This window comes from Podarcis tiliguerta, assembly GCF_965153285.1.
Source record: "Podarcis tiliguerta genome assembly, chromosome: 17".
Taxonomy (NCBI): domain Eukaryota; kingdom Metazoa; phylum Chordata; class Lepidosauria; order Squamata; family Lacertidae; genus Podarcis; species Podarcis tiliguerta.
Window position 1 is genome coordinate 13004322 of NC_139550.1, and position 22082 is coordinate 13026403.

At 43.6% G+C, this 22082-nt stretch overlaps 1 long non-coding RNA gene across 1 annotated transcript in view; it reads left to right on the plus strand.

Moving 5' to 3' along the window:
* LOC310668077 overlaps positions 1 to 18761 on the plus strand; it is a 65121-nt gene extending 46360 nt beyond the window's left edge. Inside the window, exon 2 of the long non-coding RNA XR_014506607.1 lies at positions 18163 to 18761. This is a non-coding gene — a long non-coding RNA (uncharacterized lncRNA). The remainder of the gene's footprint in view (positions 1 to 18162) is intronic.
* The last annotated feature ends 3321 nt before the right edge of the window (positions 18762 to 22082 follow it).

Sequence of the window (22082 nt, forward strand, 5' to 3'; positions counted from 1 at the left end):
GCTGCGGTTCAGGAGAACTAAATCTTCCTTGGTAATTGGCTAGTGAGTTGCATTTGTCTTTCTGGCTTAGACACTGAGCAGGGCTGCCCTAATTCAAATAAATGAATAATTCACATTTCTGCCTCACAGATATGAACGTACACATGTGTGCTTGTGTATACATAAGCATGCATAATCTCTCTGGCATTATATTATGCATACTAGTAATTTCTAGCACGATCTGCTTTTCACATAATCCTGCTAATCAAATTGGGCAGATGCTTATGCGGCATCTAGATGAGCAGGAAGTTAGCACATCAAATGTAATTCAGTGTGAATAAAACGGGGGAAAATGATTTTTTAGCATGATGCAGATGTCCAGAGAACACTGGCCAGCCTTAAGGTGTAGCTGTGGAAAAAACCTGAAATCAAAATGTAAACTTGAAATCATCTTACATGGTCTGCAACCCAAAGGCCACTTACTAGGGAATTTTTTTCTTCAACTTCAGTTGGACTTACTTCTGAATAAATATACTTAGGGAACATACAGTCAGTTGCACAAATGGTGAAGCCAGTGACCCCAAAACAGCAATTCATTGAGAAAGTGTGTCTTTATTAATTGTCATCAGGAGATTGGGAATGATGTGCCGCAAATATGAATGACATTTACCTCTATCTCTCTGTTCTATCTGAATTGGGAGAAGCAGTTGAGGTACCAGAACAGGGCTTGGAGATGGGCCCGTAAATCGAAACCTGAAAAGACAAAGGTGATTTGTATTCCCAGTTCTTGAGTCTGGGAAGTGGGAAGATGGCCTGGTCTTTATTGGGGCGAACTCCCTGGGGAGGGACAGGTTTATTGCTTGGGAGACAGTGTGGGGTTTGTACATTGTCACTGGAAGATCGGGTGTCAGGGACTGGGCAGAGGAGGAATGGTGGAGACTGCTTCCCCAGCCTGACCCTTCCAGGGAAGAAGGAGACAGTTCAGAATTACAACAGGATAGATAAACTTTATTTGCATTAGTCAACAGCCATAGCAACATAAAACAACCAATATATACAATTAAAAAGACAACAATGGGTAAAAAGGACAATCAGATGACTAAGATTATCATTCAGATAGTTGCCCTTAATCTCATTGCACCCTCGATAAACCCAGCAACCTTTGCTGTTGTCTGATCATTTTGATCTGATAAAAGAAAGAACAATGTGGCCACATATGGGTGACCTGGGATGGTAAGTAAGCGTGGGGTGATGATCTCATTCCTCAGATCTTTATAAAGGTGACAGGACAGGAGAACGTGAGCCACTGTTTCCAGATTGCCATCTACACATGGGCAGAGTCATTTCTCAGTTGGAATCTTTTGGTATCTGCCCTAGAGTACGGCAGAGGGCATCACATCAAATCTGGCCAGTGTGAAGGCACGTCTGCATTTTGGGATAGTTAATTTATACAAATATGGTGCCAGGGAATCAAACTGAGAAGGGGAAAAAAAGGCATACCAAGGACAGATTACAACAGGAGTTTGAGGAAGGTTACAGCTCAGAGGCTGATGAGGGGGAAAGCTGGGAAATAATGGGAGAGGAGGAAGAAGAAGAAGCACCAGAGGGGGGACAGCTGATGGACACAGTGTCTTTATAAAGCACTCCAGACCCCCTCTCTCCCAGAACCTGGCGGGCATTGAAAGTAGGAGAGTAGAGAGCTCAGAGGCGGGAGCCACAGCTCAGCCACCGTAGTAATGACACATAATGGGAGAGATGGATGGGGTAGGGTTTCACTGGGAGCAACACCATTACTCCAAGAGGCTGCATTTCTAAGCCTCTGTCTGTGAATACTGAATAAAAAGCATTGGTAAGAACTTTCCTTGTCTTATCCATTCCTGGCTACCTACCGTGGTGGGTTAGATCCTCTGACGCCTGACGTCGGGTGACCTCAGTGGCTAAGTGTTATGTACTGAAGTTCTCACCCTGGGCCAGCAGGGGGATACTGTAGATAGTTTTCACTCAGGTCCACGTCAGTTATTTTAGGCGGGAAACCCTGGGTTGTTGTTGCTACAATGTTGACAGCCGGCTGCCTATAAAAGCAGGCCGGCTGAGCTGTTTGCTGTTCAGTTCTGTTCCAGCTTACAAAATAAAGAGCTGCTTTGGAGAAATCGCTGTGTCGTCTGCCATGTCTACCCACTATTCAACACTAACAGTGTCTATTTCCAGCCCAGCTGGTTCATTTCTCCAGAATGCTTCTGGATTGCTGCTGCACCTTATAAACTGCTCCTTGCTCTATCATCATCGACCCACCCAGGCTGCAGTGCACTGGAATTTAGCTCCAAAGTTTGCACCTAATGGAGCCACTCTTTGGGATTCCGCACTATAGGAGGCCTGCTTACACTCTTATATCTGCTTAGTCCTTGTCTATTTCTCTTTGTCCACATGACTTTAGGCAACAGAGCAGGAAGACCCTTTCATTCCCCCTCTTTTTTTCTAATAGGCTCATATTCCCCGAAATTGCTCCTCCCCCCGCTAAATCTTCATGTTCAGCCACACCCAACATGACAAGAATCTGAAAAATCTGCCCTTCATGATTTTCGATAAAGGCTTTCCAAATGTGATGAGGTGTTGGGCTGGCTTGTGGAAGGAAATAACGCAGGGAGGACTGATCTTATATCCAAACATGGCAGAAATCCACCAAAAAAGAAGGATAAAACATCATAGTTATTCTTTCCTTGAGACCCATTTTCAGAAACTGCCAAACTGTGGTCTTTCCCTGTGTATGCTCCAGGAAATTAATGTTTGGGAGAGGTGGCTGAGGTTGTTTTAAAAGGATTTAAAAAACAAAACAACCCCCCCTCTCCTCGTTGAAGGAAAACTCTCATTTAGAAGGGGAGAGTGTTCATTTTAAATTTTAGCTAAGAATTAATGGAATTAAATAATTCAGTGTGGGTGGCGCTGTGGGTTAAACCACAGCGCTTCTTGGGCTTGCTGATCAGAAGGTCGGCGGTTCGAATCCCCATGACGGGGTGAGCTCCTGTTGCTCGGTCCCTGCTCCTGCCAACCTAGCAGTTCGAAAGCACGCCAGTGCAAGTAGATAAATAGGTACCGCTCTGGCGGGAAGGTGAACAGCGTTTCTGTGCGCTGCTCTGGTTCGCCAGAAGCGGCTTAGTCATGCTGGCCACATCACCCGGAAGCTGTACGCCGGCTCCCTCGGCCAGTAAAGCGAGATGAGCGCCTCAACCCCAGAGTCTTCTGTGACTGGACCTAATGGCCAGGGGTCCCTTTACCTTTACCAGCTGCAACAATCTCAGGGTATGTAGAAGGATGGAGCTAATCACAAACCATTGAAAACTGGTGCAAAGATGCTGGATTCTGCATGGTCAATTCTTGCCCACCCTGCAAGTCCTAGCATTGAAGGGACATTGACTGCTTCCAGTACATGCTTGGATTACAACATGATCTGGGAGGTAGCACTCACTGAGAAACTGACACAAAAACAACATGTTGCGAGGGGAGAAAAGAAGCAAGATACAGTGCCTGCAGAATGGTGTCTCCTCATTCAGTTTACAAATAAAAGAGCTAGTCCCTCCTGAATTCTACAATATATGGCTGCAATGATATTTTTATGGCTTGTTTTCTTAATGCATAAGTTCATTTTGTGGTTCCTTCTTTACTTACCCGAGGAGTGTGGCAGGGAGATCTTTGGATGTTTAGTTCTTTGATTGTGTGTAATGTTAGTTCATTTCACCTGTAACTGAGAAACAATAAATTAAGAGAAAGGGAAGAAAAAGAAGCCAGCTTTTGTTGGTAACATTTTGCTTCCTCGGCTCCACTGACCAGTATGTTTATTGCGCGTCGAGGTCCCCAAGACAAGCCCCCAAAGAAAAACACAATTGACACTTAATTTTTGTTTGAGGTTTTTTGGCATAATTTTGGCCACAATTTTATTCAAATTATAGCAATGTGAGTGGTTGCTTAGGCAATGGTAGCACTAACTGACCCCGCACGGGGACAGCTCTGACATTCGCACCCCCCGCGGAGTCAGGAAGGGTAAGTCACCTGGGGAGAGAGACGGGACTGGGAACCATGCCTCACCTGTCCCCAGAATGCTCCCAGGGGCTTGCGTGGCCCTAGCCCCTTGCCAGGAGGTTTCGGGAAAAAAGCATGGGGAGCCCCTGGGTTCCTTTAACAGAAAACCCTTGACGCAGCAGCAGCAGCATTTTGGAGGGGCAGGCACAGCCAAATCCATACCCCTCCACCAGCAGCAGCATTTTGGAGGGGCAGGCACAGCCAAATCCATACCCCTCCACCAACCAATTCCAAGACCAATGCCTAACTGCAAACCTTACAAGTTGTGACGATTTGCTACGCAGTAGGCAAAAACCAAGTGGCACACACTAATCAGCCAAATGGACAAAATTCCTACCATGTCCTTGCCCCAAAGCAGACGACCCCATGACAGGCATAACAAGGTCAAGCAAGCAGCCTAAAATTAGGGAAGGGAGGGCGGGTGATCCGAAGTAAGCAGCGAAAAGAGGACGTTCTTCGCTGCGAGCATTGTATTTAACAAATAGGGCTGTCAATCAGCAAATGGCAACATCTAGATTTCCCCAGTAACAGCCCGCCCCTGCTTAAAGGATGGCCAAACCATTTGCCTAGTAACAGTGAGGTGTCTTGTCAGCCCCGCCCGCAACCTGTGCTCTCCATGAGGGAGAACACACTTTGTCTGACATCTTCATTCTTGCATAAACTGATGTACAACTTCCATGCTGCAGAATCTCAGACTCAAACGATGTTTCTCCCACCCATGAGCTAGACAAGCGATCACCTTTTTTGCCGCATGGACTAGGCAAATGAGTAGGGGATGAGACCTGGGATAAATAAAAGGGGAGTTCAGCTTTTCACATGTGTAGTGAACCTGATAGCAATGAATTGAGGGAATTCCGTCAACGATCTGAGAGCTGAGCCCAGCCTTATTTGAACCATTAATGGACTTTTGTAACAGTCACTCCCTAACTCTCGAGTAAAGGCCCATAAACTTTGCTTTTTTACAATACATATACCTCAGTCCAGGAGACATGCTCAGATGGATTCGGAACCTTAAAGTTCATCTTCACATTTTAATATTGTTCAGTTGGTGAGGACCACTGAGATCTTACAATATCATTGTTATGCGGAAATGGATGGTCTCAGAAAAGGTGTTTTCCCACACCACAGGGAGTCCCAGCTTCATATTTCATGGGAAATGCAGAAATGGTGAAACTTACCGGAAGAATAAGAAATCAAGATAACAAACTTTTTGTAAAAGAATGGAAATGGTTTACTGAATATTTACAGACAAATTGTAAACAGATAAGAACATTGGCAGGATTATAGTAATAACCTGCAGTTTCATAAGAGTATATATTTAAAGAAGATGAATAATTGAGTAAATTAGGTTAATCTGGATATGCAGAAGATATTAAAAATAAATTTAAGGAACCGCAGAAAGAGGGGGAAGGAAGTCAAGTTTTGAAATGTCAAAATGATTGTAAAATTAGTGAAATGTATAAAATTTGTGAAATGTATATATTCGAAAAGTGTGTGTGTGTGTGTGTGTGTGTGTGTGTATAATGTCCAGCTTCCACAGTGTTAATGAGTCAGAATGGAAAGGATTCCCTTTTCCCTTTTTGAGAGTCCAGGCTGTGCCCCTTTTCAGTACAGTGGTACCTCGGGTTACAGACACCTCGGGTTACAGACACTTTGGGTTACAAACTCCGCTAACCCGGAAGTAGTACCTCAGGTTAAGAACTTTACCTCAGGATGAGAACAGAAATCACATGGCGGCGGCAGCGGGAGGCCCCATTAGCTAAAGTGGTACCTCTGGTTAAGAATGGTTTCAGGTTAAGAACAGACCTCTGGAACGAATTAAGTTTTTAACGTGAGGTACCACTGCATGGCGCTGTGGGTAAAACCTCAGCACCTAGGACTTGCCGATCGTCAGGTCAGCGGTTCGAATCCCCACGGCGGGGTGCGCTCCCGTTGCTCGGTCCCAGCGCCTGCCAACCTAGCAGTTCAAAAGCACCCCCGGGTGCAAGTAGATAAATAGGGACCGCTTACTAGCGGGAAGATAAACGGCGTTTCCGTGTGCTGCGCTGGCTTGCCAGATGCAGCTTCGTCACGCTGGCCACGTAACCCGGAGGTGTCTGCAGACAGCGCTGGCTCCCGGCCTATAGAGTGAGATGAGCGCACAACCCTAGAGTCTGTCAAGACTGGCCCGTATGGGCAGGGGTACCTTTACCTTTACCTTTTACCACTGTATTATCCCTTTGAATGGGTTGGCAGGGCTCTCTAAGGAGATGCCACTGCTGAGGACAAGCTCCAAAGCTTTTGAGCATGCAACGGCCACATCCTTCATAGCTCGGCTGCTCTCTGCTCCCAGATCTGCTGCTTCCTCCAGCCTCTTGCTGTTCTCTTCTCTCCCTTATTCAGCAGTTGAGGTTGGGCTGGGTCATTGCCACTCCAGCGCAGGTGTGCCTGTGTTAACTCTGGCTTCACTATGCACACTTCCTGTCAGGCTGAACCAACAGAGACCCTCCCAGTGGCACAGCTCCAAACAACCACATTGTTCAGCAAGTGGATATTTGAAGATTAGAAGTTAAATGCAATCTCTGTAGCCAGAACTACATTATCTGAAACTTCAGATTAACTGTGTGTTTTGTGTTAACTCTGCCTTGATATAACACAGGGCAGCAAAGCTGCACACATCTAGCTCTCCTAGTAAGAACTATATTTTTTGGACATGGTTAGGCAACTTTTGATACCACAAGGTAAGATTTTGCCAGTGACCTTGAAGGTATTCTTTTTGTATTTTTGCAGTATTGCAAAGGCTTGTTGAAGCTGTTATTTGGATAGTCACAATACATATATGGATAGTCACAATACATATATGATCACAATATGTATTTTTAGACTGCTAAAATGTACTAATTTGGATCTTATTTTGTGGCCTTCACAAACTACTGTGAAATAAAAGTCAAGATTAATAACATATGTTCAGAAACCTCAATGGAATGGGGCCAGTTTATGTCCTGGGAGCCTCAAGCCCATTACTCCAAATCCACCCCATGGAAGTCGATAGGACTACTTTGAACAAAGTACACTGAGGTTTCATTCTGACGGAATTTACAATGACAGAGAACAGTGGTGACATTCAATTGGAACAAATTAACTGTCAGGCCAGGGCTAAACTTGTAAGCGTGGGGGAACGCAGATTTCTCAGTAGTTGTCCTATAAATGTGGCATTCACAAAGATCAGAATGACCACAAACCACATTGCTTTTAAACAAAGTAAGTGCAGACTAGCTTGTTTGAATTAGCTTCCCCACAGCAGTAAAATGGAACGAGCTAAAAAAAGATCGGGCGATAGGAAGGCTAGGTGAAAGAGGAAGAGAAAAAGAGAAAGTCACATTAAGATTCCAGGAGTGAAGGGGGGGGGGGGAGAGATGTGTTCACTGAGGTAATATATATAAGCAACTCCAGTTTAGCTAAGTAAACACACAGCAGGGACAGTCTTTGCCTCAAACAAGAGACCTCCATTCTTATTCAAGGAGTATAAAAGCTAAGGAAAAGACAAGATTGGTGCCAAACCCCTTCCTATGTGGCAGAGACTGCACACATCTGCCATAATGCGCACACAGGCTCACTATATGAGTCAGCAGAATTGCACAAGTAGTCTTCACAGTAGTGCGAACCAGGGGCGGCCCAGCCCATTTCGCCACCTGTGGCGAAATGCGAAGGTGCTGCTCGGTGTTCATGCTTCCATGTGCCGCCAACCCTCCTTGCCACCCCTGCCGAAGCCTTCCTTTCCCAAATTGTGCTGCTGCGGCTTCCAGGTCCTGGCAAGATCTGGCAAGAATCTCACGAGATCACCCTGCGGGATTCTCACGCGATCTCTCCAGACCCTGGGAACGGTCACTTTTCTTTTCTTCTTCACTAACAGAGGGACCTTGGATTTCACCGCCTGAGGTAGCTGCCTCAGTCTGCCTCATAGATGGGCCGGCCCCAGTGCAATTCTTTTCTACGGGTTGTTGGCGCTGCTTATGGAGAATTTCCACGGTACCAATCCATATGCTGAACTCTTCACATGTTCTTATAGCTGTCTGCCTTTCAGGAGAGCTTTTTGGTACAAATCACACTGTGGTTTAACATCCTAAAACAATCCCACTCATGGAAGGCAGCTTCTTTCAGCACCTATTAGCCACGATAAGTACCAGAGTACCAGAATGTGGGAGCAAACAGCAGGGCGAAGGCCTGATTGTTAGTTTCCACGGGGAAGCTATAGCTGCAAACAAAATGCTGGGCTAGATGAACCATTGATGTGACTGATCAAAGCATTTCTTAATCAAATTGAGTGGGCAGTTTGCTGTTCTAAAATATTACTTAGAATTTCCGGTGTGATAGATTCCTGTTACATAATCTGGGTTGCCTGGAAACTACTATGCTGTTTCGGAGGCTTAATTTAGTTTGATGCTGGGAATTCAGTTTATGGATTACTTATTAATACTTCTGTATTGTCCTTCTGTTTCTACAATGGAAAAGGAGAGACTTTAAAATGGTTTATCAGAACAATTATTGATATCTCTTTTATGGACTGCTGACAACCCTCTTTCTTGTTTTGCTACTTAATAAGGGAGAATATTTAAAGATATAATGTCTGGTCTGGGCTGAGCTGGTGTATTAAAATGTTATGCAGAATTGTCTGCAGACCTCTCCTAAAGTATACATTATTTCTGTAGCAAGCTGCAACAACTCAGGAACTATTGAAATCCAGAAGTAAACATGAACTTGGAAAACAGAATATCCTTGCCTCTCAGTCATAGGAGCTCTTGTGTAAAAGGCATGTTTCAAAATGAGCACAGTGATTTGACCCTCTCAACTTTGCCTTTCAAGTTCCTTTTTACCAATTCTCTCACTTTGGGGAAGTTTCCTCTTTTGAGGTCAAATGTGGCTGTTGGATTTTCTTAGCAGTTGGCCATTTGTCTTTATATTTAATAGCACTATTCCCATTGCTCCCAGTTGTTTCAGCAACACTTACAACTTGCCCCAAGTCCTGGGCACCACTTGATGTTAAGTCAAGAGGTTGTTGCCCTTCTGGTTGGTTCTGTGACCAATTGTTCCAGGGTACAGTCATTTAGAGTTCTTTGAAGAGGTGCAGAATACAACTCCCATGGTATTCTGGATATTCAAACCCTCCAATATCTTCCCTAAAGTGGGTTTCCTCTATCTGTGCCATCATGGCTGAATGCTGAGTATATTCAGAATTCTGTGTTAAACACCACAACAGAACCACAATTTGGTAGATTCTTCTATATGGTCTTATGTTTCGGCTGGCTCTAATCTATGATAAAATAGCATGAACATATATCTGACTGCAGTGTTTGCACTGAAAACACCTGGAATTTTGTGTAAATAGTCTAAGGACACTGTGGAAAGGGAACTTAAGATTTAGAAGCAGGAAAAAAGTTATCAGAAGTGAATATCCTGTGAGAAATGCACGGCAAAAAGCACACCTAATTAAATCCTGGGGCCTAAATGGAACAAGACAGTATACTTTGGGGTTTTAGCATTCGTTTTCCTTCAGTATACCTTCTGATCGTTCCTTATTTCATCATCCAAAACTCATGTTTAGCAGAATTAAATGTCTGAGAGTTTCAATTAAAGGTAGGCTTAATGTGAATACTATTGTGTATAATGCTAAGGGAAGAAAGGAAATAATAGTTCAAATAACAAGAGTTTCAAAATTCATGGAAGAGGCATGAACAACTCTGCTGGGTTACATAAAAACATCTTTGCTTTTGCTTCAACAAGATAGAAAAAAAATATTGCCAAAATGTCATGGTGAGACCTGCCAATAATTGCAACAAGATACGGTACCAATATATCAGAAGAATTTTCCTTTGGCTGCCACTCAATGAAACATTTGGGCCAAATTCTTCTTATGATATTATTAGGTAAGCAGTCTCATTGGTTACTGCTGGATGACTACAATAGTGCAGAACCAAATCCTGGAGAGATTTACATGTATTCTGCTGTCTCTGGCACTTCTAGGGTTAATTAAAAAGATAGATAGATCAAGTAACCATGAAAATGCTGTGTTTTCTGTTATATTGGGCACATTGATGCAAAGTTATTTCACCCAAAGTAAGAGGCAAATTTAAATGTCAGGAAAGATTAATTTCCATGTCACAAACCTTATGGTGAGAAGTCTACCCACCCAGTTCCACCACAGAACACCTACATGGGTGCCATTTTAGAATGAAATCTTTTCAAACTGAAGTTCCACCTTTACCCCCACATCCCCCCACATGCTGCAACGTGCTGTGTGCATTAACAGCATGCTCACCATACTAAAACTGCAGTGCGCTTGTTCCAGAATGCTTATAAGTATTGCTAGGGGTAACTTTAGATTGCTCCACTGAAGAAAGACTGGGAGATTCTCCCTAAATTTTGATGAGACTCTAGCCTCGTTGTCTCTTGTAGCAGTCTTAAGGTGAGACGCCACCTAAGACCCGCCAGAAATCACAAATATCTGATAAACAGGACCTTATCGAAGCAGCCACGGGGAGGATCATCTCCTAATAGAGGGCAGCTTTCTAGAATGAGCAAGCTATGTTCAACAAGTTCTTCATTTGCTCTTTTACAAAAAGCAAACATCCCTGTATTTCCATATTATCCAAGGCTGATCGCCACTTGGTCTTAATGCTAGAAAACAATAGTTGGACTGTTAGGTCCTCCTCGTGACATAAAGGGTTCAGGTTTAGCAGCCATACTCACTTGCTTACAAAAACTGCAGCTTGATGTCTTGGCCATATTTAGTCTGCAGCTTAAAAACTTGACAGAGGCCTGGGTATTAAACGAATAATGTCTGTTCTGTTGACGTCCATTGGACAAGCAAGTCACAGCTAATTCTCATTTACCAGATCGTAAGACTCATAGGGACACAGGTAGCGCTGTGGGTTAAACCACAGAGCCTAGGACTTGCTGATCAGAAGGTCGGCAGTTCGAATCCCTGTGACGGGGTGAGCTCCCGTTGCTCGGTCCCTGCTCCTGCCAACCTAGCAGTTCGAAAGCACGTCAAAAGTGCAAGTAGATAAATAGGTATTGCTCCAGCGGGAAGGTAAACAGCGTTTCCGTGCGCTGCTCTGGTTCTCCAGAAGCTGCTTAGTCCTGCTGGCCACATAACCTGGAAGGTGTACGCCGGCTCCTTTGGCCAATAAAGCGAGATGAGCGCCGCAACCCCAAAGTCGGTCACGACTGGACCTACTGGTCAGGGGTCCCTTTACCTTTACCTTTTAAGACTCATTGAATTTAGTAAGACTTACGGTACTTCTGAGTAGGTGTGGTTAGGATTGTGGCATTAGGCATGTGGTGCTAGGAACACAGGGCTAGAAACTCATGCTAGACATTAATGGCACTCATTTCATTTTGTTCCATTCATTTCTGAATGGGTATAAACCATCTTCTAACCGACCAGGCTCTTAAGGCAGTTTGCAATAACAACAATATAAACTAAAACAAGATTAAAATGAAAATGAAAACTGCATCTTATCAAACGTATGTAATATTACATTGCAGTCGATTGCAATGGACTTCATTTACAATAAAAAAAAAAAAGATAAATTCAAACAGCAAACAATATGATCACACCAACATGTGAAGTTGTAATGATTATGGGCGTTGCAGTTTGTTAAGAGTTCCTGGGAACTGTAACACTGCGAGCGGTGAGCTCAGATTGTTGTTGTTGTTTAGTCGTTTAGTTGTGTCCGACTCTTCGTGACCCCATGGACCAGAGCACGCCAGGCACTCCTGTCTTCCACTGCCTCCTGCAGTTTGGTCAAACTCATGTTTGTAGCTTCGAGAACACTGTCCAACCATCTCATCCTCTGTCGTCCCCTTCTCCTTGTGCCGTCCATCTTTCCCAACATCAGGGTCTTTTCCAGGGAGTCTTCTCTTCTCATGAGGTGGCCAAAGTATTGGAGCCTCAGCTTCAGGATCTCTCTTTCCAGTGAGCACTCAGGGCTGATTTCCTTAAGAATGGATAGGTTTGATCTTCTTGCAGTCCATGGGACTCTCAAGAGTCTCCTCCAGCACCATAATTCAAAAGAGCTCAGATACACAGCCTCATCTGTAGTGACTACCTGGGTGTTCCATGGGTAAGACAGAAAAGACACAATAATAAGACATTGCTCAAGGAAGGCAGGGAAAAGAAATGTTGCACACAACAAACAGGTTTTTTGCAGCTGTTCAGTATGATCTAAAGCATCCACCACAAAGCCTTTTCCTAAAAAGAAAGAAAGAAAAAGAAGTGGTCTGTCATTGCTTACTTATCTAAAAGGGTGTTTTCCCAACAATCGAACAGGCTGTTGAAAGTACAGTAGCAAACACATGGATTTGAAATGTGAAAGACTACAAATACTTGGTAATTGTTTTGACATTTTCAGTGAAAACTCTGCAACTTGTGCAGCGGGTATGCCTTTCCTATAGTTTATTTTATTTTATTTTCTCCATTAAAGGTGACGAGTAAAACGCAACCATAATATTTTTTTTAAAGAGCCTGACTAGATGGTCTTCCTAAAAGCGCTTGTTGGTTTACTGTCTGCTTTAATTATCTAACTCGGTTCTTCACAAACCTGATGTAGCATCCTATATACTGGAAAGTGGATGGTCTATACTGTAGTTTTCAAAGATATATCGTTGAGAAAAACATGTACTTTAGTGCCAAAGAGTGGCCTGTTTCTGCAAGCTAAAGAAAGCAGCTCAAAAAAAGCTTCAGATTATTAATGTGGTTGATGCTTATTGGATATAGTGTTTTGGGGAGAAGGCACAAAGTCACTGATTTGATGGTTCCCATTTACTGTTTGGCAGCCTTCATATGCAGTGTCCATCTTAATATAAATACGAATTTTCAAACGTTTAGAAGAATGCCGTATTGGGAGTAACTATATACTAACTTCCAATTAGAGTTGTGCTTTTAATTTACCAAGTGTATTTTTAAAGTCCTTCCAGAAGACCGATTCCTGCAAGCAATTATGCACACGAGTAATCTGGTGCATGGAAAAAGTCCAAATCCGTCACATTTCAGTCTTATTGGTTTCAAGGAGATATTTCCTGCATGTAAATTTATTCATATGGAAGCTCACGACTTCTCTCTATCCCCCATGCCCCCAATCGACAAATGATCACTTATTACAATGCACTTACTTCTGCATTGAAAAACTTCACTATTTTTACTGGGCTTCTCTGGATTTGCTGCAATGGTGGATAGACAGGTGTCTCAGTTTTACCTGGCATGTATGTATGGGAGCACAAAGTTATAGTCATGTTTTCACAAGGGAAATATGTATATCTCTCTTACCCTAGCAGTGTTTCTGAAGTAACTTGTTCCAGCGTATGCAGTTTGTTAGGGCATAACTTTTAGCTCAGAGGTAGAGCACATGCTTTTTCATGCAAAATATCCCAGTTTCAACTCTTGGGGTCTTGAAGTAGGGCTGAGGAAGACTTATGGAGTGCCAGTTGCCAGCCTGTGTATACTGGGCTATTACAATTTGACTGGATTTAAGGTACCTTCCTAAGCTCCTGTGAGTGGGCGAGACCAATAGTGGGTCCAACGGTCAAGAAGCCTGGTTCTGCACGTGATGCAGAGCAAAGTGACGGGCAGATAGGACTTGTCAACCTGGGAAGGTAGCCCATCTAGGAGAAGGAAAGCTCTGATCCTAAACCTCTGCTGCCTTGTGGGATATCTTCAGAAGAAGGCTGAGGAGTAAATCCTACACAAAACCTGAGTGGAGTCCCGAAGGACGGTTGGATGGTGTCTCCTTCTGGCAACTTCTATAGCCAACAATGTCTCTGTAAATCTTTAAAGGAAGTGAGGTACCAAACTTTGTACGGTTGAAGACAAGCTGTGAAGCTTTGTGTATTCAGCAATGATGTCAACACTGAAAAGTACCGTATTTTTCGCTCTATAAGACGCACCAGACCACAAGACGCACCTAGTTTTTGGAGGAGGAAAATAAGAAAAAAAATTCTGAATCTCAGAAGCCAGAACAGCAGGAGGGATCGCTGCGCAGTGAAAGCAGCAATCCCTCTTGCTGTTCTGGCTTCTGGGATAGCTGCGCAGCCTGCATTCGCTCCATAAGACGCACAAACATTTCCCCTTACTTTTTAGGAGGGAAAAAGTGAGTCTTATAGGGCAAAAAATAGGGTAATTCCAGATATTGACTACTGTTTCGGAGAATTCTTCATCAGCGTGGTGGGTGGATATAGAATGCTTCACAAACCCATCTTATTTCAAATGAATGTATATAAATGAAAATATCAAATGCTGTGGAACAGTGCTCATCTAATAATGTAGCCACAGCTTGTCTTCCACCGTACAAAGTTTGGTACCTCACTTCATTTAAAGATTTTCAGAGACTTTGAGACTAAAGATATCATTTTGTCATTTTTATGATTTGAAGGAATTCTATAAAGATTGTCTATTACATATGGATATGGTCATCATGTTGCCTAGACATTGTTGACGTTCTCTTTGCAACACAGGGGTTTGTTTGGATAAAACTTCTGTAGCCAAGCTGGTTCCCAGTGTATTGCTCTGTTTTCCTTTGGACCACATCAATGAGACCGAGAGGGGGGTCTTGTCACCTAGGCAACCCAGGTTCTCTATACACCCTGCCCAGGCTTGACCCCTGAGGAGGTCATTTTGGTGCCGCTAATGCAGCAGTTTGACTTCACCCCCAGAGATGCACTCCATTGTGTCTCGAGACAGATGAAAGCCAAGAACAACAACATTTCTGTGGGTTGCTTTGAATTTCACTTTTCTGAAAAAAGACAAAGTAATCTAGAAACAACAACTCTGAATAGTCCCCCTTTTTCTCTGGTCCCCCCCCCTTTCTCTTTTATTAAAGAAGAACAGGACATTTTAATGCCACCATCATCACAGAGGTATCTGTGGAGGGGATATATTAATTGAAAGTGTCCAGTGGTACCTCGGGTTACATACGCTTCAGGTTACAGACTCTGCTAACCCAGAAATAGGGCTTCAGGATAAGAACAGAAATCATGCTCCGGCGGTGCGGCAGCAGCAGGAGGCCCCATTAGCTAAAGTGGTGCTTCAGGTTAAGAACAGTTTCAGGTTAAGTACGGAACTCCGGAACGAATTAAGTACTTAACCTGAGGTACCACTGTATTGTATTGTAACTGCATTGTAACATTTGAATAAATGTTTTTTGAATTTTTTAAACTCTGAATCGGGTCGTTCCACACTGCAACATGTTGCTGCTGGTTCTTTGTTCGAAGCAAAAGTTTCAGCCAGTTTGGCCAATGTTCAGGGATGAAGAGAGCCGCAGACACCTGAAGACTCATAGGGTCCTTATCCCCAGTGAAAAGAGAAGCACAGAATGCATTGCGGCATAACATAGGAGCATACGGATTTTAGGTGTGGATTAGTCACACCTTAGCAGTTACTGTGTGTAAACGTGTGGTGCTGAGATGCCCTAATAATCACAGAACAGTATCTGTCTCTGGGCTTGTGTGTGGCCTATGAATGGCATGCAGTTCTTGCCAGAATTTGATCCCAGCCACCCACAATTCCAACTGAAGCCCAAGGAAATAAAGTCCTTCCCATTGACTTCAATGAGGATCATGTCTGCATAATTACCAAATCCAACCATCACTCACAAGGACTTTGTAGTTCTGGAAGGATACTGCCAGCGCTGACATCATCCTCATCAGACTCTTCCACATGGTTCTGTTTATAGACGGTTAATTGCTGTCAACGTCTCAAGGAACCTTTGAGATCTGGAGTCTTTTTATTTTTTTGCGACTCCATAAAATTAAGAAGCTGATTTTTGTTGTTGTTGTCGTTTAAGGATCCAGTCCGCAAAAGACTCAACACTGGCATGACTTTTATTATTGTAATTTGCTGACTACAAAGCATAAAAAAGTAACTTGCACAGACATGTAATGGTTTGCATTTGGGTAAAACTAAATTGCATTGACGACACAGAACACATTTTTCTAAATAAAAGGGAGAAGGGGTGGAAACAAATGCTAAGCACTCATTGTTCAACTGGTGAAGTTAGGAGACAGCTGTACGAATAGCTGTGGCTAAAAAAAGTAACTAAACATTCTGTGCTAAGGTGACCCAAATTCTGCACTAATTCTGTGCATTGGAGAGCTACCGTGGTGTAGTGGTTAGAGCACTGGACTAAGACCTGGCAGACTGGGGTTTGAATCCCCACTCAGCCCTGAAACTCACTGGGTGACTTTGGGCCAGTGCCTGTCTCACAGGATTGTTGTGGGGATTAAATGAGGGGCAGAACCATTGATACCACTTTGAAGCTGGGGTATCAATGTACAAACCATCAGGAGAAAAAGAGGGCAACAGCAGAAAACTAATATGGAGAGGCAGAGCTTCAAAGCAGCACAGAGAGGAATTGATAAGAATATGTAAATTGCTCAATGGATTTCATTAGCAGTCTTACTTGGGGGCCGTATACCTGAAGGAGTGCACCCACCCCCATCATTCAGCCTGGACACTGAGATCCAACTCTGAGGGTCTTCTGGTAGTTCCTTCTCTGCGAGAAGTGACGCTACAGAGAACCAGGCAGAGGGCCTTCTCGGTGGTGGCGCCCGCCCTGTGGAACGCCCTCCTATCAGATGTCAAAGAAATAAACAACTATCTGATGTTTAGAAGACATCTGAAGGCAGCCCTGCATAGGGAAATCTTTTAACATGTGGCGTCTTGCTGTGGTTTTATAATTTGCTGGAAGCTTCTACAATTGGATTGAAGACTTATACAAGCTTGCAACATATGAACAACTTTCATATAAATGCAGACTTGCCATGGACAAATTCAATGATATTTGGAATCCATTCTTAAGATCTGGTGAAGTACAATAACAACCTTCTAAATTATACAGTTTGGGGGTTTCCCCCTCCCCCCTTTATTTTCCTTTCTACACTGGTTCTGTTTCTCTCTTTCTCTCTTTTATTTATGTCTCACCATGTTTAGTGCACATATAATTATGTACTTTTTGAACTTTCAATAAAGATGTTAAAAAAATAATAATTGCAGGAAGCTGCCCAGAATGGCTGGGGTAACCCATTCACATGGGTGGCATATAAATTTTTTATTCTTATTCGTAGGAGTAGTAACCAAAGGCACACAACAGAGCAGCAGTAGCTGCAGATGTTGCTGACCTACAAGTCACCTCAGTCTCAGCCAGTTTATTAATACAGTAGAAAAGGCAAGTACAGATCTTGAATAACAGAAAGGGAGATCCCCTCACAAATATATCTACTCCATACATATTTATTCAGATGTAAGACTCACTGAGTCCTTAAGCATGCATAGCATCACAGCTTATATATATAGCAAGACAGCAAGCAATGCCGCTCTGTAATTGTAAGCTGCCCTGGAAACCTGGTTATCAGGCGGCACAGAAACAGGATAAAATAAATAAAAGTAAACCAGAACTCCTACTCAGGAATGAGAGCAACAGGAAAGGTTTTTTGACACTCAATTTTTAGAGCCTTAGTCCAATGTCACAATCTAATGTAAGCCAAATAAAAGATGTATTTTTTTTTAAAGTCATGCTGGGCAGCCCATCCCAATAATGCCAATTAGGGAGACATAACACTGATTTATAATATGATTTTTTATTTTTTATTGGTATACTGTTGTGTACCTTTGTAGTTATAAAAATTGCCGAAACAGTACATCAGCTTTTACCAAAGCAGGTTGCAGTGCTTTGAAGCTTGCTTGCTTGATTAGACTGTCAAATCCAATAAATATATAATCAGAGAGCAAGTTGTATATTCATTAGGGAATGTGTGAAATGGTTCCCTTTATCTTTTGTGGATTTTGCTGCTTTCCAGATGTGGGCATTCTGTGTTGGGGAGACTTATCTGCAACACTAGACCTGCATGTGCGCTTTACAACATAGACACAGTTCATTGCTATCTATTCAATTTGCTTGTCATCTACAATTATGCTTTATGTCCTGCCCCCCTCCTATCTGATGTCCAGCTGCTTTAATTATGAAACAACTGGCACAATTAAGTATCCATCTACCCCCACTCCCCTATAAACCCTGTGATTATCTTTGCAAACCTGCTGTCTGCATGGGACACATGCAGATGTGTTTTGCCTTTCAGGAGCAGAGAAAAACATGGCTATGACATGGCACCCTGGTTTATGGATGGTTATTGCTCTGGACCATAAAGAAGGCTGATCACCGAAGAATTGATACTTTTGAATTATGATGCTGGAGGAGACTCTTGAGAGTCCCATGGACTGCAAGAAGATCAAACCTATCCATTCTTAAGGAAATCAGCCCTGAGTGCTCACTGGAAGGACAGATCCTGAAGCTGAGACTCCAATACTTTGGCCACCTCATGGGAAGAGAAGACTCCCTGGAAAAGACCCTGATGTTGGGAAAGATTGAGGGCACAAGGAGAAGGGGACGGCAGAGGACGAGATGGTTGGACAGTGTTCTCAAAGCTACCAGCATGAGTTTGACCAAACTGCGGGAGGCAGTGGAAGAGAGGAGTGCCTGGCGTGCTCTGGTCCATGGGGTCACGAAGAGTCGGACACGACTAAACAACTAAACAATAACAAATTGCTCTACAGAGCATGGACTTCTAGGTGCCTTCACAAATCCCTTCTAAGTAATGTTGAGAGCGTATTGTTCCATCCCAATCTAGTTCGTAGGGACATAGTATGGGCTGAATTAAAATGTGTGAACATGCAGAAACGCTGCTGGCTTGTTTACTCTCAAGTACCAACTCTCCCAACATCTATAGCAGCTCTGTCTGAGGCAGCTGAGAATACTCAACTCTCATTTTCCCCTTCTTTCTTATAAAAAGGGGGTGGGAATCTCTCAGTGGAAACAGATTGAAGTCATTAACATTCGATCAGTTATTGTATTCTTTTTTTCTTGAGCACCGCCGCAACTTATGAGGCTGTTTTAATAAAAACTCTGGTCAGAATCCAGCCCGTCGCTGCCAGAATGTATGCAGGGAAGCGTTTCCCACACAGCTTTGCTCTAAAGCCGCCTCCTTCCTGCCTCTGAATGGCTGAAAACGAGGAGCCCCAAGTATGCATCTTCGTCGCTACACATCTCCATTTCCTCCAGAATATTGTAGGCCAAAAATCACAGCACAGATATTCCTAGACGCAAACAAATACAAGCTGTCCTTTTGGATAGCCAAAGAATGTCCCGTTGAATCATAACACAATATGCCATAGGTCTTCCAAAATACATGCACCGCTTTCGGGCAGGAAGTTGTTTGCAAGATTGTGCATTGTCGACAGGATTCAAGCAAACCCTTTGTTCCCGCTGAAGAAGGGCTGAACATGCTTCTACTCCTGTGTAGGCCTGCACTTGCCTCATCCTGGAGGGGTTGCTGCTGCTGCCAATAAGCCAGGCTACGTGGGTGTCTCTCTACATGGGGAGTCAGTTTTGTGAAGCGCGAAGTATTTCACCACAACAAGGGTAAAGCCCTTGACAAAGAGGGATTTTAAAGGTCATGCCTGACACCTCACATCTAGGGGAATCCTATGACCACGAGGCCTGTTTCAAAACCAAGGCGAGTTGAAACAGATCATCTACAACTTCCTCAGTTGGAGGAAAATGTGATTTTATAAGAACATGGGTTACGTGGAAACAAAGGATTCAGACACTAAAATTATTTACCTGTTCACTTCCCCGTTGCTTTATTACTTCTATATAGCACTTTTCCTCCAAGGAGCTCAAGGTGGTGTAGGGAAATTTTCATTATCGATGTTTTACTGTGCTCAATGTTTTTAATTTGTTGGAAGCCGAGTCATTGGAGCAACTCAGTCAGATGGGCGGCATATAAATTGTTATTGTTGTTATTATGGCTCTTCCCTCCCCATTTTATCCTCACAACAACCCAGTGAGGTAGGCTAGACTGAGAGACAGGACTGGCCCAAGGTGAGCTTCATGGCTGAGTGGGAATTCAAACCCTGGTCTTCCAGCTCCTAGTCCTACACTACAGTGGTACCTCAGGTTAAGTACTTAATTCGTTCCAGAGGTCCGTACTTAACCTGTAGCACCACTTTAGCTAATGGGGCCTCCTGCTGCTGCCGTGTCGCCGGAGCACGATTTCTGTTCTTATCCTGAAGCAAAGTTCTTAACCTGAAGCACTATTTCTAGGTTAGCGGAGTCTGTAACCTGAAGCGTATGTAACCTGAGGTACCACTGTACTTGGGTTCACTGTCTTTTGCCCAAGGATTTTATCCTTCCCCTCTAGATATCCCCTCACTGATTTTCAAAAAGTGCAGTGACATCAACACCCAGTATCTATCCCCTACTATAAACTGTCTCAAAATACTTTGATCTATGTTCATCTATGTTTCAGTGCCCTGTGGCAAGTTACCAAAATTTCATATCAAGTTATAATTTGCTTTCTCTCTCTCTGACTGTTTCTATAATCTACACTTTATACAAATGTATATATTCATTAGGGGAGGGCCTGTGTGTATCATCAGCATATTGAGGTTTCCCCACCGTGCTCTGCTTCACTCTCCTGCTTCAGAGTTTTATATAAAGAAACCTAAGGGGCGCAGGTAGCGCTGTGGTCTAAACCACTGAGCCTCTTGGGCTTGCCAATTGGAAGATCGGCAGTTCGAATCCCTGTGAGTTCCCAGCTTCGAAAGCACACCAGTGCAAGTAGAAAATAGATACCTCTGTGGCAGGAAGGTAAACGGTGTTTCCGTGCGCTCTGGCTTCTGTCACGATGTCCCGTTGCTCTGGAAGTGGTTTAGTCATGCTGGCCACCTTTACAGGCATATGTACAAGTTTCCAATAGAGTTCAATAAAAACAACAACAACCCTGGGAATTGTAGTTCACCCCTCACAGAGCTGCCGTTTCCACCAGCACCTTTAACAAACTACATTTCCCAAGATTCTTTTGTCAGCAGCTGTGTGCTTTGAAAGTGCTTTAAAGAGATGGCCTTTGGCTGTGACCAACTTCAGCTACAGTGAGATGACTGGAATGGAGCAGAGACTGAACCCTACTCCCAGTAGCTGGTTGACCACTGTGAGATTAGAAAGCAGGGCCCTTACCTGGTCCAGCAGTTCTCTTCTCATATTCAGCGCCTCCGACTGCTCCAGGCAGAGGAGAGAGCACTGCAAGAGAACCATCTTTCTACGGATGGGAACGCGGGTAACATTCAGCAATCTGACCAGTGGTGTTTCTCGAGAGGGCAGGCCACCATCAAGAGCTTCCAGAGCAGCTGTAGAAACATCATGGCAGAGGGGCAGAGACTGACATTAGACCCTACACACAACTCCGTATCTCTACACACTGCCGGCACAGTTACAAGACAGAACTACAAGTGACGCCCTGTGGTTGCAGGATGAGCCCGTTCCTGGAGAAACAAGCAGCATCTAGCCACTGGCTCTTAGTAGTGTCTAGAAGTGTGAATAAACCTTGTGAGTGATATAGACTTTGCCCACCCCCCAGCAACCTTGCAGACCTAAGCATTAATTGATATGCATTATAGCTCAAGTCTGCTGTTTTAATCTTAGAATCCTTCCTTGCGGACAGGGAAGAAGAAGAATACCATTTCTTAAAGCTCACTGTTCTCTGTTTGTAGGAAAGAAGTTGACTCTCAACGGGAGCCCTCTGTGCCAGATGGATTTATGAACAAGCCCCCTAATGTGACAATTGAAACAGCATGGTGGGGTACTTCCTCCCATGCAAATATTTCCTGTATTGGTCCAGTTTTCTGCACATCCAAAGAGTAGCGAAAGAAATGAATTTAAAGTTTGTGTGTGGGTATACACACACTCACACATATGTAGATACACACACTTGTATAATTAATTGATTTATTGTATGTATGTTTGCTTAGAATGCCCAGAACAGCATAAAGGGGCTTCCAGTTATTGCCCATCTTCGCACAGATCAAGCCACTCTTGCTTATCTTCAACAGCAAGCACTCATTGACAGAGCCACTGACTGGTCTGTATAATTACCCTATTAAAAAAACCCTTGTACAACAAAATCAGGCATGAAGTGTGGCACCATTTGTTTCGCCGCAGGTG